We start from the raw sequence: 6,000 nt of genomic DNA, 5'->3' as shown, positions 1-6,000 counted from the left end.
CACCAGGGAAGCCCTATCATTCCTTTATCAAAAGAGTTTTGTGGGGCTTCCTGCCGATGCAGGGGACACGGTTTCATGCCCCGGTCCGGGAGGATCCCGCATGCCGCGGAGCGGCTGGGCCCGTGAGCCATGGCCACTGAGCCTGCGCGTCCGGAGCCTGTGCTCCGCAACGGGAGAGACCACAACAGTGAGAGGCCCAAGTACAGCAAAAAAAAAAAAAAAAAAAAAGAGTTTTGTGTCTCAACTAATAGCATCTAGAATCATCTTCATTTCTTTTCAGGTGAGATATTTACAAGCTGGAAATTTGTTTTTTTTAGCTTTATTCTAGACATAGAATATCTATTTGCAGATAAAAAGATAGATAGAACAAAATTAGCATACTATAATAAAATTTTGAAATAAATAAAATAGAATTTTACTTGGAAGAAAAGAAATTAAAGCTATGCTGAACTTTAGATAATTAACTTCCTTACCCCATGACATGTTCTATTTTTTAAATTAAATTAAATTTATTTTTTTATACAGCAGGTTCGTATTAGTCATCCATTTTATACACATCAGTGTATGCGTGTCCATCCCAATCTCCCAATTCATCCCCCTCCACCCCCCCACAGCTTTCCCCCCTTGGTGTCCATATGTATTTTCTCTACTTCTGTGTCTCTATTTCTGCTCTGCAAACTGGTTCTTCTGTACCATTTTCTAGGTTCCACATATATGCGTTAAGATACGATATTTGTTTTTCTCTTTGTGACTTACTTCACTCTGTATGACAGTCTCTAGATGCATCCACGTCTCTACAGATGACCCAATTTCATTCATTTTTATGGCTGAGTAATATTCCGTTGTATATATGTACCACCTCTTTTTTATCCATTCGTCTGTCGATGGGCATTTAGGTTGCTTCCACGACCTGGCTATTGTAAATAGTGCTGCAGTGAACATTGGGGTGCATGTGTCTTTTTGAATTTGAATTTGGTTTTCTCAGGGTATATGCCCAGTAGTGGGATTGCTGGGTCATATGGTAATTCTATTTTTCGTTTTTTAAGGAATCTTCATACTGTTGTCCATAGTGGCTGTGTCAGTTTATATCCCACCAGCAGTGCAAGAGGGTTCCCTTTTCTCCACACCCTCTCCAGTATTTATTGTTTGTAGATTTTCTGATGATACCCATTCTAACTGGTGTGAGGTGATACCTCATTGTAGTTTTGATTTGCATTTCTCTACAATTAGTGATGTTGAGCAACTTTTCATGTGCCTCTTGGCCATCTGCATGTCCTTTTTGCAGAAATGTCTATTTAGGTCTTCTGCCCATTTTTGGATTGGGTTGTTTGTTTTTTTTAATATTGAGCAGCATGAGCTGTTTATATATTTTGGAGATTAATCCTTTGTCAGTTGATTCGTTTGCAGATATTTTCTCCTATTCTGAGGGTTGTCTTTTCACCTTGTTTATGGTTTCCTTTGCTGTGCAAACGCTTTTAAGTTTCATTAGGTCCCATTTGTTTATTTTTGTTTCTATTTCCATTACTCTAGGAGGTGGATCAAAAAATATCTTGCTGTGATTTATGTCAAAGAGTGTTCTTCCTATGTTTTCCTCTAAGAGTTTTATGGTGCCTGGTCTTACATTGAGGTCTCTAATCCATTTTGAGTTTATTTTTGTGTGTGGTGTTAGGGAGTGTTCTAATTTCATTCTTTTACATGTAGCTGTCCAGTTTTTCCAGCACCACTTATTGAAGAGACTGTCTTTTCTCCATTGTATATCCTTGCCTCCTTTGTCATAGATTAGTTGACCATAGGTGCATGGCTTATCTCTGGGCTTTCTATCCTGTTCCATTGATCTGTATTTCTGTTTTTGTGCCAGTACCGTATTGTCTTGATTACTGTAGCTTTGTAGTATAGTCTGAACTCAGGAAGTCTGATTCCTCCAGCTCTGTTTTTTCCCTCATTACGGCTTTGGCTATTCGGGGTCTTTTGTGTCTCCATACGAATTTTAAGATTTTCTGTTCTAGTTCTGAAAAACATGCCATTGGTACTTTGATAGGGCTTGCATTGAATCTGTAGATTGCTTTGGGTAGTATAGTCATTTTCACAATATTGATTCTTCCAATCCAAGAACATGGTATATCTCTCCATCTGTTGGTGTCATCTTTAATTTCTTTCATCAGTGTCTGATAGTTTTCTGCATTCAGGTCTTTTGTCTCGTTAGGTAGGTTTATTCTTATGTATTTTAATCTTTTTGTTGCAATGGTAAATGGGAGTGTTTCCTTAATTTCTCTGTCAGATTTTTCATCATTAGTGTATAGGAATGCAAGAGATTTCTGTGAATTAATTTTGTATCCTGCTACTTTACCAAATTCATTGATTAGCTCTATTAGTTTTCTGGTGGCATCTTTAGGATTCTCTATGTATAGTATCGTGTCATCTGCAAGCAGTGACAGTTTTACTTCTTCTTTTCCAATTTGTGTTCCTTTTATTTCTTTTTCTTCTCTGATTGCCGTGGCTAGGACTTCCAAAACTAAGTTGAATAATAGTGGTGAGAGTGGACATCCTTGTCTTGTTCGTGATCTTAGAGGAAATACTTTCAGTTTTTCACCGTTGAGAATGATGTTGGCTATGGGTTTGTCATATATGGCCTTTACTATGTTGAGGTAGTTTCCCTCTATGCCCACTTTCTGGAGAGTTTTTATCATAAATGGGTGTTGAATTTTGTCAAAAGCTTTTTCTGCATCTATTGAGATGATCGTATGGTTTTTATTCTTCAGTTTGTTAATATGGTGTATCACATTGATTGATTTGCCTATACTGAAGAATCCTTGCATCCCTGGGATAAATCCCACTTAATCATGGTGTAGGATCCTTTTAATGTGTTGTTGGATTCTGTTTGCTAGTATTTTGTTGAGGATTTTTGCATCTATATTCATCACTGATATTGGTCTGTAATTTTCTTTTTTTGTGTATCTTTGTCTGGTTTTGGTATCAGGGTGATGGTGGCCTCATAGAATGAGTTTGGGAATGTTCCTTCCTCTGCAATTTTTTGTAAGAGTTTGAGAAGGATGAGTGTTAGCTCTTCTCTAAATGTTTGACAGAATTCACCTGTGAAGCCATCTGGTCCTGGACTTTCATTTGTTGGAAGATTTTTAATCACAGTTTCAATTACATTACTTGTGATTGGTCTGTTCATATTTTCTATTTCTTTCTGGTTCAGTCTTGGAAGGTTATACCTTTCTAAGAATTTGTCCATTTCTTCCAGGTTTTCCATTTTATTGGCATAGAGTTGCCTGTAGTAGTCTCTTAGGACGCTTTGTATTTCTACAGTGTCTGTTGTAACTTCTTCTTTTTCATTTCTAATTTTATTGATTTGAGTCCTCTCCCTGTTTTTCTTGATCATTCTAGCTAATGGTTTATCAATTTTATTTATCTTCTCAAAGAACCAGCTTTTAGTTTTATTGATCTTTCCTATTGTTTTCTTTGTTTCTCTTTCATTTATTTCTGCTCTGATCTTGATGATTTCATTCCTTCTGCTAACTTTGGGTTTTGTTTGTTCTTCTTTCTTTATTTCCTTTAGTTGTAGCGTTAGATTGTTTATATGAGATTTTTCTTGTTTCTTGAGGTAGGCCTGTATAGCTATAATCGTCCCTCTTAGAACTGCTTTTGCTGAATCCCATAGGTTTTGGATTGTCGTGTATTCATTGTCATTTGTCTCTAGGTATTTTTTGATTTCCTCTTTCATTTCTTCAGTGATCTCTTGGTTATTTAGTAATGTATTGTTTAGCCTCCACGTGTTTGTGCTTTTTATGTTTTTTTCCCCTGTAATTGATTTCTAATCTCATAGCATTGTGGTTCGAAAAGATGCTTGATATGATTTCAGTTTTCTTAAATTTACTGAGGCTTGATTTGTGACCCAGGATATGATCTATCCTGGAGAATGTTCTGTGTGCACCTGAGAAGAAAGTATAATCTGCTGTTTTGGGATGGAATGTCCTATAAATATCAATTAAATCTATCTGGTCTGTTGTGTCATTTAAAGCTTGTGTTTCCTTGTTAATTTTCTGTTTGGATGATCTGTCCATTTGTGTAAGTGAGGTGTTAAAGTCCCCCACTATTATTGTGTTACTGTCAATTTCCTCTTTTAGAGCTGTTAGCAGTTGCCTTATGTATTGAGGTGGTCCTATGTTGGGTGCATATATATTTATAATTGTTATATCTTCTTCCTGGATTGATCCCTTTATCATTATGTAGTGTCCTTCCTTGTCTCTTGTAACATTCTTTAAAGTCTATTTTATTTGATATGAGTATTGCTACTCCAGGTTTCTTTTGATTTCCATTTGCATGGAATATCTTTTTCCATCCCCTCACTTTCAGTCTGTATGTGTCCCTAGGTATGAAGTGGGTGTCTTGTAGACAGCATAGATATGGGTCTTGTTTTTGTATCCATTCAGCAAGCCTGTGTCTTTTGGTTGGAGCATTTAATCCATTCACGTTTAAGGTAATTATCGATATGTATGTTCGTATGACCATTTTCTTAATTGTTTTGGGTTTGTTTTTGTAGGTTGTTTTCTTTTCTTGTGTTTCCCACTTAGAGAAGTTCCTTTAGCATTTGTTGTACAGCTGGTTTGGTAGTGCTGAATTTTCTTAGCCTTTGCTTGTCTGTAAAGCTTTTGATTTCTCCATCAAATCTGAATGAGATCCTTGCCGGGTAGAGTAATCTGGTTGTAGGTTCTTCCCTTTCATCACTTTAAGTATACCATGCCATTCCCTTCTGGCTTGTAGAGTTTCTGCTGAGAAATCAACTGTTAACCTTATGGGAGTTCCCTTGTATGTCATTTGTCGTTTTTCCCTTACTGCTTTCAGTAATTTTTCTTTGTCTTTAATTTTTGCCAGTTTGATTACTATGTGTCTCGGTGTGTTTCTCCGGGTTTATCCTGTATGGGACTCTCTGCACTTCCTGGACTTGGGTGGCTATTTCCTTTCCCATGTTAGAGAAGTTTTTGACTATAATCTCTTCAAATATTTTCTCTGGTCCTTTCTCTCTTTCTTCTCCTTCTGGGACTCCTATAAAGCAAATGTTGTTGCATTTAATGTTGTCCCAGAGGTCTCTTAGGCTGTCTTCATTCTTTTTTCTTTATTCTGTTCTGCAGCAGTGAATTCCACCGTTCTGTCTTCCAGGTCACTTATCCGTTCTTCTGCCTCAGTTATTCTGCTATTGATTCCTTCTAGTGTATTTTTCATTTCAGTTACTGTATTGTTCATCTCTGCTTGTTTGTTTTTTAATTCTTCTAGCTCTTTGTTAAACATCTCTTGCATCTTCTCAGTCCTTGCCTGCATTCTTTTTCTGAGGTCCTGGATCATCTTCACTATCATTATTCTGAATTCTCTTTCTGGAAGGTTGCCTATCTCCACTTCTTTGAGTTGTTTTTCTGGGGTTTTATCTTGTTCCTTCATCTGGTACATAGCCCTCTGCCTTTTCATCTTGTCTGTCTTTCTGTGAATGTGGTTTTTATTCCACAGGCTGCAGGATTGTCGTTCTTCTTGCTTCTCACAAGCTGGGAAATTTTAAAATTTTATCTGAGAAAAGATTGTCTGTCACACTGTGTTTCCTGTTGTCATTAAGGCTTTATTTCTTATTTTTCAAGATCAGTACATGAATCATACACTGTCACTATATTTTGTGTGTTTAGTAAATCATGTTTGTTTACTTATAAAGAACCTAGTGATTCTTGGAGAGGTTTCACCCATTATTCTTCGAGCACATGGAATGAATCAAGAGATTCTAGAAGATTTTAAATTTCTTGTGACCTTGAGTAAGTGTATATGTACCTTTCCTTGCTAAAGTATCTATAAAGCATGTTTTAAAATGAAATAATTGTTTTCTCTCTCCTCTTGAATTCTTTTTCATTTTTTTCTTTGCTTTATTCCTTCTTCACATAATCTGCTTCCCTTTCTTTTCCATTTTCTTTTCTCTTCCTCTCATTTTTTCCAAGAGAGAGGGTAGTATGTGGTGAC

The sequence above is a fragment of the Lagenorhynchus albirostris genome, chromosome 7 (assembly GCF_949774975.1).
Source record: "Lagenorhynchus albirostris chromosome 7, mLagAlb1.1, whole genome shotgun sequence".
In the NCBI taxonomy this organism is placed as follows: domain Eukaryota; kingdom Metazoa; phylum Chordata; class Mammalia; order Artiodactyla; family Delphinidae; genus Lagenorhynchus; species Lagenorhynchus albirostris.
This window is presented reverse-complemented; position numbering follows the sequence as displayed.